Here is a 14,451-nt window from a genome sequence, read left to right as displayed (position 1 = left end):
ATCTGGTATTTTTTGTGAAATTTATTATACACAGTCTATTAGAAAGGATTTTATCCCTATTTTGAACTTTTATTTTATCGTCATGGAAAGGCAGTGTGGTCTCCGAAATTATCTATAAAAACGTTCGTAAACAAAATTAAACAAGTTTCGAGAAAGCCATTTAACCAAATAAAAGTAAAATTAATATGCATATTTTGTTTTAATTATTGATGTACGGTGAGCGAAAATCAAAACCTGCATTAATTCAAAAACGTTCAAAAATTAAATAAAAAAAAACAAGTTTTTTTTAACTGAAAGTAAGGAACGACGTTAAAACTTAAAACGAACAGAAATTATTCCGTATATGAAAGGGTCTGTCCCCTCGTCAACGCCTCGCTCTTTACGCTAAAGTTTGACTTTCTCACAACTCTTTTTTTTAAACAATAAAAAACTTTAGCGTAAAGAGCGAGGCGTTGAGGAGGGGACAGCCCCTTTCATATACGGAATAATTTCTGTTCGTTTTAAGTTTTAACGTCGTTCCTTACTTTCAGTTAAATAAACTTGTTTTTTTTGTTTAGTCAATGGTAAGTGACAAAGTTATTATAGGTATACCAATTTCCAATATTTGTATATATTTGGGTTTTCTTATTCTCTCCTTTAACTATCTCCTTGTTCTATTTTCAAAGGCATCCAAAATATTCTGTATTCTATCCAAACCGTTTCGTTCTAGGTATACAAATCTAATGAATATCCTCTTGAGCTCCTAAGACTTTAAGATTATTCGTGACTCTTTATGTTTTTTTTTTCAAAAAAAGTCTCTTGAGTTCATTTACACTGTAGCATATCATATTTATGAAGTTTCAGGACAATAAGAAATATTAGCCCTCTTTTCGCAAACCAACTTATGTTGGTCTACAAAATCTCATACGCAGCAAAAGGTCAACCATTTTCTCAGTAACGTAAAAAAAAGCAGAAAGTACGCCGGTTTCACATTTAAATTTTTTTGTATTTTATCATTGCACATGCCATGAACATTAAATAAATACTGTAGGCTGTATTACAATGTCAAGTCGAGATAAAGGATGAGAAAAGGATCTTCTCTTTAACTAGCCAACTATTTTGTTCCTACCTTTAACCACTTCATTGTATGAAACTACAAAATTTCTGTTGAAAATTAAATAAAAAATTTTTTTTCAACTGAAAGTAAGTAACAACATTAAAACTTCTAACCAACATAAATTATTACGTATATGAAGGGGGTAGATCTTCCTCAGCTCTTTGCTCTTTACGCCAAAGTTTTTTAGTACTTAAAACAAAGCTTCTTACTATTCTAGTTAAACGAATATACTGTTTCAGGGGTCATTCTTAAAGAATTTGGACATAATTCAAACTTTAGCGCAAAGAGCGAGTTGTTGAGGAAAAGCAACCCCCTCATATACATAATAATTTCTGTTCGTTTTAAGTTTTAATGCTGCTCCTTACTTTCTGTGGAAAAAGCTTGTTTTTTTATTTTATTTCTGATGGTTTTTTAAATAATGCCAGGAAATCTGGCTACACCTCCACGGAAAAATCCCTCCTCAACACGAATTTATTCTCTAGACAATTCAATTGTGGTGAAAATTTACCCCGGACAATAACCCTTAACATCTCCACGCGTAAAATTTAGTCGGCAAACAGAAAGCAAGAAATAAGACGAATTTTATATAGAAATTCTGGCAATTTCCCCCAGTGTAAAATTTCCCCTGAAAAATTTACTCCCTTTAAACTTCCCTTTTCATGGAAAATTATCAGCGTGAAAAATACCACCAGCAGAAAATTTGCCCCCCCCACCCGAAAAATTTAAGCATACTTCCCAATAGCAAATACTATACCTAAACACTGGGCAAATTTAGTAACTTAAAAACCTTTCCCCAGGGGTTGTAGGGGTCATTATATCTTCAAAAGCATAGGTATTCGGCCTTTCAACTATTTTAAACAAAATGGGCATCTCAAATTTTTGATCGGACGATTTTGAGAAAAAATGGGTGTGGGAGGGGGCGTGGCTGCCCTCCAATTTTTTCGTCACTTGAAAAGCGTACTAATATTTTAATTTCCGTCCGAATAAGCCATCTCCCGATATTCTAGGACCACCTGGTTGAGAAACGTGGTTTAGAAAGACGTCCTAGCCGAGTAGATTGGTGTGCTGGATTTAGGACTCTCTGTCTGAGAGGGCGAGGGCTGAAATCCTAGTGTATACAATTATCTGGTTTTGGACGGGGGTCAGTGGCGTGACTCTGTAAACTCAGCCACAGTTGACCCAGCTCTAAATGGGTACCTGCATAAATCTGTGTAAGATAAACAGGAAGGGTGTGCGAAAGCACCGGATGGTTGGCCCCCAACCCCCATCGCACTTCTGGGCTGAAGGGCCAAGAAACGGAGATCAGCTCCACCGGTAGGGACCGTAAAGTCTAATGCCATATTCTTTACCTTTACCTTTTACCTGGTGGATACGATTACACTTGGGAAAAAAAAGAAATAAAAACGCATCCATGATCTTTTTCTGGCAAAAAATAAAGAATTCCACATTTTTGCAGATGGAAGTTTTAAACCTCTACAGTCGAATTCTTTGATGCACTTAATCTGATGGCGTGATTTTCATTCAGATTCTAAAAATTACAGGGGGCGTTCCCCCTTTTTTCAAAAATAAGGTAAATTTTCTCAGGCTCGTACCCTTTGATGTGTAGAACTAAATTTAATGAAACTTATATATTTGAAATCAGCATATAAATCCGCATCTTTTGATATATCTTTTAGTCAAAATGTAGTTTTTAGAGTGTCGGTTACTATTATCCGGGTCGGTCCTTTGTTACAGTTCGTTACCACAAACTGCTAAAAAAGAACCAAAAACAACAGAACATAAAAAGCTCTCATAGAAATTAAACACCGCGAGTAGTTATAGGTGAGGAAAGAGCTTTGGAAGAAATCGAAAGGTGGGCGAGAAATGAGAAACTTCGATTTTTTAGAGCTGTAAGTTTCATGTGAAGTTCTTGTTAGATATTTTAATAGGAAATATATTTTTTAGGAGTATTAAAAAGCATTAATTGTGAATTGGTTAGACCAAAGAACTCGATTTTTAAAAATTGGCCTTTCACACCTTGCCATTAAGTCAGGTCTCTAAATTTATCACCGGAGGGTTCCTATGGATAAATCTTTTCCTTCTCTTCTTTTTTTAATGACTAGGTATAAATCATTGCCATAATTCTATGGGAAGAAAAATGGAGCCAAGAAGTCTCTTAAGGGAAAAAAAGACTACAGGAAGGAACGTTTTACGAAGGAAGATCATGGGGAAAGGCAATTGCTTCCTAGTTTTGTCACATTTTAGCACTTTTTAGTCTCCAAGGAATAGCTCGATCACAGTCAATGCATTAGCGTTGATTTAATGAATAGTGATGTGTGTTGCACTTATAGACACACACACACACATACACACACACACCAAGACTCTATCTCTCAAAGAATCTCACACACACACTCACACACACACACAGACACACACACACAAACACACACACACACACACACACATACATACACACACACTAACACACACACACACACACACACACACACACACAAACACACAAACACACACACACACACACACACACACACACACACACACACACACACACACACACACACACACACACACACACACACACACACACACACACACACACACACACACACACACACACACACACACACACACACACACACACACACACACACACACACACACACACACACACACACACACACACACACACACACACACACACACACACACACACACACACACACACACACACACACACACACACACACACACACACACACACACACACACACACACACACACACACACACACACACACACACACACACACACACACACACACACACACACACACACACACACACACACACACACACACACACACACACACACACACACACACACACACACACACACACACACACACACACACACACACACACACACACACACACACACACACACACACACACACACACACACACACACACACACACACACACACACACACACACACACACACACACACACTCACACACACACACACACACACACACACACACACACACACACACACACACACACACACACACACACTCACACACACACACACACACACACACACACACGCATACACACATACACACATACAAACAAACACTACTACTACTACTAACAACTCACCGTAGCACCAAGCCACCTGAGGCCAACACAGCTACGCACGCTCCTCCTCCACCCCAATTTCTTCAAAGCCTCCCTCTTTACACCAGCCCAAGAAGTTCCCATTTCCTTTAATTCTTTCTTTATGACGTCCTCCCACGCCAGACGGGAACGACCTGTTTTCCGTTTAGCCCGAGACGGTTGGCCGAAAAGAACAATCTTAGGCAATCCGTCATCCTTCATCCGCACAACGTGCCCTAGCCACCTCAACCTTTCTTTCATTATAGCCCTAGGGAGCGAACCACATTTTTTGTATAGCCTATTGTTTGAAATACGGTCAGTCAGCCGGGTACCCAGAACAATCCTTAAGCAATTTCTCTGGAAAACATCAGAGCCATATGTGACCTCTGTCATCACTGTAGCTTCTAATGCTCTAATCTTGGTTTGCAAACTTATCTTCCTATTCTTCCAGACTTTTTTTAACTGTGAAAAAACACCCTGAGCATTGGCTATTCTACCTTTAACCTCTTCCTTCACTGCTCCACCATCTTTACTAATAATACTACCAAGGTAAGTGAAGCTGCCCACCTGATCAATCTTTTCATTACCCAATGTCACCTTTTCATCTTCACTTATTCCTAGCCTTACCTCTAAAACTTCATTCATTTTGCTCACACTTTCATCTATGATGCTTAAATTATCAGCATAATCCAAGTCCAGGAGACCTCTTCCTCCCCACTTGATTCCGTGGTCTCCCATTGCCTTTCCTGTGCTCCTTAAAACAAAGTCCATCAAAATAATGCATATAAAGGGGAATAGAACACAGCGCTGCTTAACTCCTGATTTAATACAAAACCAGCTGCTAACCTCATTTCCAACCTTAACCGCAGCAGTGTTATTCTCGTACATAGCACTAATAACTTTAATGTATTTGTCTGGTATACCATCCAAGGATAAAATCCTTACTAAAGCTCTTCTATCAACAGAATTGAACGCTTGCTCATAATCTATAAAACTGAGGACCAAAGGTGTTTGAAAACTCAGGCACTTCTCAATTATTAGCCTAAGAGTGAAAATTTGGTCGACACATCATCTACCTTTTCTAAAACCGCACTGTTCTTCTCTTAAAACTTTGTCTACGGCATCTCTCAGTCAAAAAGTATTATATTACTAAGTAATTTACTACCTACAGAGACCAGACTAATGCCTCGATAATTACCACACTTACTTTTATCACCTTTCTTATAAAGTGGCTTAATTAAGGTTTTCCTAAAATCGTTAGGTACTTCCCCTTTTTAAAAAATCATATTTATAATCTTCAGTAACTTATTTCTAACCTCAGAGCCACCATATTTAAGAAACTCATGTACCAGCCTATTAGCACCTGGAGCCTTATTAATTTTTAATCCTTTTAGTACTGTTGCTAATTTCTCCAAACAAAACAAATCTTCCTTTACATCCATGGTATCACAAACTTTTTCATTTTCCCCTATATGTTTTCATGCAAATCTATCTTGGTTAAACAAATTCTCAAAATGTTCGGCCCATCGCTCTTTAGTTTTTTCCTTATCGCTAATTACGGCCCCATTCCTATCTTTAACTGGGCCAAGTCCGGATTGACTACTCCCTCTCAATTTGTTAACATGCCAGTACAATATTTTACTATTAGGCAGTCTAGCTGCATTTTCCAGATCCTCGGCAATTTTATCCATGGCCTCTCCTTCACACCTCCTTAGTTCATATTTTAATGCTTTCTCCATTTTCTTTACATTCCTTTTGTTTTCATGTTATCTATCAGTCAGATTATTCTTGTACAAGTCCTTTCTCCTTTCTATTAAACATAAAGCTTTTTCACTAATATTCTTAGCTGTATTTCTAGCTTTCTTCCCTAATACACCTTCAGCAACTTCACGAATTATTTTTCTAAATTATTCCAACCATCTTCCACATTATCAAATTTTAAATTCTCAAGTTTAGTATTCAAGTGTTCCTGGAAATTTTCTCTCAAATTCTCATCCTGGAGTCTACCAACATCACAACCTCCCGGGAGGTAGTTACCCTTCCGATATTTCAGCTTTAAATTAACCCTTGACACTACGGTGAACTTTACTTTTAACATCAATAACAGCACTCCTATATACCATAGTATCTTGTATTGATCCTGCCGGTCTTCGGTTTACTATAACATAATCAATAAGGTTTGCTGTCTTACCATCACGTGAATACCATGTTAACTTATGAGCCATTATAGGACCAAACACCATATTGGTTATAACTAGATTGTTATACCTACAAAATTGCAAAAGTCTGTATCCATTGCTCTTTTCTTTTCCTACAACAAATTTACCTTGGCTAGGATACCATCTATCCCTATTTCTACCAACCTGGGTGTTAAAATCTCCCAGTAATAACTTCATATTTCTATCTGGGACCTGTCTATTTGCTCCTGTAATTGTCAGTAAAATTCATCTGAGCCACTAGTATCTCCGTCAGTCAATTCTACAGGGGCGTATAACTGATACCCTGAACTTTTTAGTCATAAAATGAGCAATTAGTATTCTATTATTAATACCTTCCGAGCCTAAATAAGACTTAGCAGCTTCCTTATTCATCATGAGCCCTACTCCCTGTCTATGTACCCCATCCTTCCTGCCTGAGAAAAACAAATTCTTTATCACCTAATTCACTAAAAAGTTAAGTAAAAACATACTTCCTACCCCTGGGATATGAGTTTCTGAAACTCCTAATAAATCCAGTTCGAATCGTCTGAATTCGTCAGTGAAAATGTTGATACGATAGTCATTTTTTAATTTCGTAACATTCCAAGCTCCAATTTCATGTTCTTTAAATCATTGAAATTATTTTCGCCTTAAGAAAAGCAATGATCTCGGATACCAGTGCAGGACCGGGATCACATATCTTCTCAAGTCTACACCGAAGTGCTTAAGCCGGCTTAGAACCGGACAGCAAGAAGTCCCTGGGACCTGCATGAATGGAGGCTTTGTGCAATCCTTGGCCCCTCTTGGTCACAACATGGTTTTCAGCACTTGGCGATGCTCTTCTACCAACAAGAGTCGAAATCCTGAACAGACAGTCTCAAGCCTGTTACCTCCGACTCGTTATATATACTTGCCTATAAATATTATGCTACTACGGGGAGGCATCCCATAATAGATAAATTAGCTAGGAAGAAGTTTTCAGCCCGAAGACACCCATCAAAACATACCAAGCCCAGAAGAATTGTCCATTAGTGAGAATCCCGTGCAAATATATATATATATATATATATATATATATATATATATATATATATATATATATATATATATATATATATATATATATATATATATATATATATATATATATATATATATATGATAAACTATATGATAAAGCATGGACTCTTATACAGGATATTAACTGTTCCCTACTAAAATCCTTGCTTGACTTAAGATCTCGCTATTTTCTGTCTTGTGCTTCTTTTATATTTTTTAGGTTTCAAGGCCAGCTTCCTATTGCCCTATATAAAAATATATTTTTTATTTCTGAGAAATCGACTTATTATATCCGCTCTTCCAATAATTTACATACTCCGTCAACACGGTCTGACTTTAACCCTCTGATAGCTTGTAACATGATTTGAAACACTCTCCCGGAGTCTGCATGGGGCTGCCACTCTTTTGGTATCTTCATAAAGTATGTTAGAGATTTTTTTGTAAATAATTAATTTATTCCCCGGTTCTCCGATGAGTTGGTGTCTCCGGATTGGTTCTGCACTTAATTTGTGTGGTTGGAATCATGTATTACTCCCTTGCCCAGCTCTGATTTTTTTGAAGGGTGGGGGTATTGTTTAGTGATGTGAGTTTATTACTTAAAAAATTTGATGAATTTATTTGTTTAATTTTTGTTTAGTTTTGTTTCTCCTCTTTTTTTTTCATGGCCATAGAGCCTTATGGGGGAAACTATGTTGAAGTATTTGTTATTTTTTGTGTAATTTAACGTCGATCTTGGTATTCAGTGATACATTTCTTGTTTTGTCTTTTGTCAGTAAATTCAATTCACTTCATTACGGAAAAATCTTTCCTTACATGAGTACATATATAAAGCCCAGCTTTGCAGCCTTTTGAATCGGCCTCACTTCACTCGTCCAAGGTAATAAACAGCACGGGACTTATGTTGTTAGCAATTTCCCTGGCTTTACAGGTGTCAGGTCGAGCCTCCTAGCTTTGTGAATGAGTTACGTCATATTTTCCAAATGGAATGTGCCATTTAGGTAGAAATTTTAGATATGTTTTTTTTCCTGCTCTGATTATAAGAAAAGCCTAATGTACAAGACAATTTTAGCTTTGGGCACGGCCTCTTCCTAAAAATTAAAGTCCAAAACTGTATTTTCAATTGGCCTGAAACGTTTAAAAATTGTTTCCCGGAATTGGGGGACCACAGGTATTATTTGAAGAGGATAATGTTGCAAGGTCCGGATAGGGACGAAAGATCTTGTTCTATCTAGTCACTTTGAAACTGGGAGCTGTGAATCTGCAGGCAAAGATGAATATAATATAAAAAAATATTTTAAAGTCAATTTGCAATTAAATTCAATGTTCATATTAATTAGTCAAACTATTATGTTCATAACGTAATATTCGTCCTCAACGCGAGGGGTTAACAACTGGGCATTTTGAGGGACACCTGGAGGCACGCCAGAGGCATATTCCAAAGGTCGCAATATGTAAATATATACAGCTTGCCTGTTATTCGGTATCTGTCTAATATTTCAGCACCTTCAAAAGCGATCTTTTAAAACTTGGAAAAAATCATTTACGGGTTTATTTGGCAAGGAAAAGAACCCCCAAGACTGAAAACAACTGATATGTACCTAAAGAAGAAGAACGGAGGACTGCAAGTTGTTGATATCGATGCAAAAACTAGGTAACCCTACGATGGTACTGATTGTGTCACTTTTTCCTATTACACATGCAGCGTTGCCACCAGCTCAAAAATAAAATTCCGATTTTTCTTAAAAAAAAATTCCAAAATTTCAAAAAAATTCCGGAACACGGTTTTTAAGTTATACAACATAGGGCTGCGCGGTGATGACGTAAAAAGCAAGGTGCGAAATGCAAAGTACCGTGAAACGTGGTTTCTAGCTGTAACGAACAACTGATTGTCAATATACCTAGTATTGTTTCGACCTGAAAACATTCTGGTGGATTAGTAGGATCTACGACAAATATTTTAGGCCAAAACAATTGGCCAAAGTTCCCAAAAAACGTGTCTACGCATCCACGTTTCATCGGTATTTGAATTTCCCGCCCAAGCATTGACGTTACGCTTCTCAGCCCTATTTAATATGACTTGGCCAGTGGTAAAAGTTAACTTTTATCACGTCTTCACACGTCCCTTTCCCTTTTATCATACCTGCTTTTCTGTTTAGTGGCTGTGCCAAGACGCACCCTTGGATCTCGGATTCTTAATTATACTAAAAAAAAAGGAATCTGCTGCTTTGACACGAAAGAATCCGGAAGAAACACAGATACCTTTTTCCCGAATGTACTTAGAATCCAACTTTCTTGGTATTAACCCCAGGCCTTTGGGTATTTGAAGAGAAAACTGCAAAGCAACAGTCAGAAAAACTGTTACTATCGAGTTATTAGTAAAAAGCGCTAGGTAAAGCAACCAACTAAAAAATAACTAGTTTCTCAGATATTTATTGGTACGTTTCAGTAATCATCTCGATAATCACAGCTCAAATTACAACCCAAAGAAACTGGACAAATGAGCTTCAGTAAATCAAACTAAGCTCAGTTAGCACAAGTATAAACACCAAGTCTTCTAGTACTAAGTCTTCTACTGAGCATAAAAAGTTTTCTGATGGTATTCATTGCTTCTGCCGCCCTAGATCTCGGAATGCATTCAAGACTCATAAAATTATATCAAGAACTCAAGCGAATGGGAGACAAGGGGCACACGCACTTGAGCTGGAAGGACCAGCCCCGCCGTGGGAGGCCTCCTCATCCGTAAGAGACATGGTTCAAGATTCAGTTCATTTCTGTGCCCTCATGCACGTCGGTATTAAGGTTATTTTTGGTTTTTTGTTGATGGGTTGGTTGTATTTTTTTTTTTTTTTTTTGATTAAGTTTGGTCGTAAAAAGGGCTGAAAAAAAATAAAAAAAGAAGGAAAAAAGTGCCACCGCAAGAATGGGTTTCTTGTGGACGGAGGACGCTCAGTCTACGGGAGAGCAAATAGTTTTTTTTTGTGTTAAAACATTTTAAAGTTGTAAGAGTAAGCCTTTTGGAAGATTACCTTTAAAATTCGAATTCGTATTAGTGAAAATGGAAGGATATGAATTTTAAGAAATTGAAGTAAAAATGCCAACAGAAAAGCGTCTCCTAGAGGGGGAAGGACACCCTGGAACGGGGGGAGCAATAGATATTTGGCAAGAAAAAAGTTAAATGGTAGTGTGCCTTCATGTCCACTAATACATTTACTGGTATATAATACATTTTTTTTTTTAAGTTTATGTGATATGATAAAGTATAAAGTTGTAAGATTTATATGTTTTTGTATTAAAATATAACCGAGTGGAGAGGAGGAGGGGAGGGAAAAAAAATAACAACTACCTCTGAAAAATGTTAAACAAAATTCCTTCTGTTGACACACAGAACAGGGCGATGGTGGTGGTTATGGTCTTGAGGTTAGTTTTGGGCTTAGGTGCCATTTTTAACATGATGATTGCGATGCTGACGAGACATCAAAAAAGTGGAACCCTTTCTTCTGTATAAATGAATTCAGCTTTGTGAAGACGTCTGAGTCAAAGCCAAAGACAATGTTGGTGCCGATTTCCATAGGAACGGGCTCTGCTGAATGCATGATATACAGGCTGGAGTCACAGTAGCCCTGGTCTACCAATGCGGCAGTTAATGTGAGATCAGCATTCAGCCGGAACCACTGGCACAGAATTCCTATGTCGTCAGGGAACGTCATCGCCATATTTTGCGTGTCAACAGAGTGGCATCTTCGTCCAGAAAAGTAGCCAAACTGTATGACCCGCCCAACTAATACTCTCTTTCCCCTGCCAACCGGTCTGTAAACGCATCATTCACCGATACGCAATTCCGATTCCACATCGACCTCTGCATTGGTTTGTGGCAACTGACGTAGTCCAACTCGTCGGCTCCGGACCATCACCCGTTTTAATCAGTCACTACTCAGCTTCTCAGAGCTTTCCCTCAGAAGCCACAACAGCGTGGATTTTTTATTGGTGTTATGTAGCCGTCAGAAGTCTTGACAAGACAAAACCTAGAATTCTTCATGTTCGTTACAGGCTCACTAACCCAATTTTTCTCAACTTGGTGTTTCACACAGTGAGCAATCACTGGCAAATCTTCAAAGATGCCGTCACTTTCCAAACCCGATTCAGTGTCAGTCGCGGAAGCCTTTTCCTGCTTATCGGACAGAGTATTTACCTCTGAGTCATCGTCTGAGTCAGTGTCGTGAAGTACAGAAAGACGAACATTCGGTACTTGGTGACCGAAAGCAAAAAGTACGTCGTCGGGTATCAAGGTTTTCATTATTCGCTGGCTTTTAATAGGAGCTCGCCCTAGCTCGAGCTTGATTTCATCGTCCCCGGGCAAAGAAAAATCGGAACTGACAGACACAACACCAATGGATCTAACTCGCTTGGCCTTGGGCAAGGGCAACTGTTCATTAGAATATTGAGCTTCAAAATCTATTATCCTTTCATATCGACAAATTCGATGTAGAAGTTGGAGGAAGGAAAAGTTTATTACAGTACTCTAAGTGCTGGTTTGAGACCGCATCTTCCTAAAAAAAAATCTTCACATGGTTGGCTATTCATGTCGGAGAGTTTGAAAAGACGTTCGAGCCCAAGCCGTTTGAATTGACGAATGAGAAGCACTAGGGAATGCATATCTATCTCTAGGCAATGGTAAAGGCTTTTGGTAATAAAATTCTCGTTCAAAGCATAATGTCCAATTTTTAGGACCCAGGATCTCCAATGTCGAACGCAGTAAACAACACGACAAAGTAAAGATAACCTCTCAAGAGGAGAACGTTTGCCGTCGTAAAAAACAGGCCGTACGCTTTCCATAAGCCAAAGATAAAACTGTGTTCCTTCGCTTCCAGGAACACGCTGTTTCAGGTGTGCCGGAGGCACGGAGGCAAGTGCCTCCGTACCGGAGGCAGGGAGGCACAGCCGGAAACACGAAGGAAGGGACACCTGCGACGGTCAGTTATTAGCCCCTCGCCTCAACGTTCATATTAATTCGACTAATATTAAATTCTAAGAGTAACAGTCGTAATACTAATAGAAACTAAATTATGCAACACGTTTAATCATTGGGCTTCAAAACTAGTCTACAGATTTAAAAGCTAAGAATTTATAGTATTGCTATTAACAGACTCAGTTCAACAGGAGCTATATCCTGACTCGCTAAATATGGAAATCCAAAATTTTAGCTCTTAAGTAACAACACTTAAAAATTGCTTATATTTTTGAGAATACAGAAATTAAAGAGAAACTTTTTAAAACTAGTTTTATTACTTAATTTTATTAACCATTTTATTATGATATACTCTCTCCTACTAGACTTGATTTCATGTCACAAATAAGCCATTTTTCGGTAAGAAAGGTATGTAGTTTGGTTATAAGTACTTACACTAGTATGTAATACAGGTTCTTTTACAGTCCTTAGGAACTAGTTTTGAAGGAATCAGAGATCAAAAATATTCCATAAATGCTTGTGGACTTGGGAGGGGGGAGGGGGGTTTGAATTCGCACACAAAATACCCATACCCTCTTAATGCACTGGAGTTACATTTAAATCGATTTTTCAACGCAAAGCTCTCTTTGGAGTTGATAAACTTTGTATTTATCCTAGATTCAGCTATGATAGGGCTTGTAACTCTCCTGCAAAGTTTTAAGGCAGTCTGTCAGATTCTGTCAGATCGTTAACTATTTGTGTCTTATGAGACAGTTCCTTCGGTGGAGATATTTTGTCTGTTGCGTAGAGAACAGCAGATCTTCACCACAAGTTTTCTGTCCAAAATATGAATAATTTAGAGTTGTTTCTAAAAACTCTAATTTTCTAAGAAATCGCCTGAAAACATAAGAAATTCTTTTCTAAGATACAAACAAAACCAGCTGCCCCTCGTATCTATTTTCTTAGGGCGAAGAGATGTTTCAAACGAGTAACGGTTGATTACCAGGCAACAAGGCAAAATCCCGTTTGTAAATAGGATTGTTTGGCAAAAAGTTCGTCTGACGGACTTGCAAATAAATTCTCTTTTATTTTGCCTACAAATGAAAGCCTGTGATATTATCTGATTTATTCTTAATTGGGATGTCCACGTCTTTACTTTTGTTTCCACCACTGGGGATAGTAAAATTAAAATTTTGGAAAAGCTTAGAAAAAACGACGGAAGAAAACTTCCTATGGTCCATAAAAGATATGGAGAAATATATCTTTCGAGGAGCGTTTTGCAACAACACGAAGAAGAAATACAAAAGGATGTTCATTTAAAAAAGTATCTAGGAGCGGTTTGTGAATAATTATTATTTTTATTATCAATAATCTAATTATAACTGTTGCATTAATAAAAAAATGAAAGTGATGAAAAAGGTACACTTATAGTGAGAATTAACTCAATACTGTAAACTCAGATGAAAAAAAAATTGACTTAGAAAAAGATGGTATTTTCTTAGAAAAAGAAAATTCCGAGAAAATTAAGAAAATTTCATAGAGAAAATGGAGAGAAGAAGAAAGAGATAAAACTCAGTGTTTTAATCTAAAAGAAAACAAGTAATAATGCATGTAAAGCGCTTCACTCTTTTACTTAGGAAGCACTGCTAAATAAAAGGTGCACCGGTGTTTACTGGGAAAAAGAATATTTTGGCAAAATTAAGAAAATTCTTCAAAAAGAAAATTAACTCAAAGCTTTAAGCTTCAATTCATAATATATAAAATATGGAAAATAAATAAATAGAGTTTAAATTAATGAAATAGATATAATTCAATTGGATGCAAATGAAATATAACGAATCAGAATAATTTCAAATAAGAATAAATATTAAATGGATTTCTCGAAAGAAAATTAAAAAAAAAATTCGTAAAGAAACCTAAAATGGAAAATAATAAATAAAAGAAATACCAATGTTTTTAAGAAAAACAATATTTTGAAAAAATCAAGGAAA

The sequence above is a fragment of the Artemia sp. Qi Xiang Cuo genome, chromosome 14 (genome assembly GCF_049724085.1).
Source record: "Artemia sp. Qi Xiang Cuo chromosome 14, ASM4972408v1, whole genome shotgun sequence".
NCBI classification, from domain to species: Eukaryota; Metazoa; Arthropoda; class Branchiopoda; order Anostraca; family Artemiidae; genus Artemia; species Artemia sp. Qi Xiang Cuo.
The sequence above is the reverse complement of the archived record's forward strand: the minus strand, read 5'-3'. Positions refer to the sequence as shown.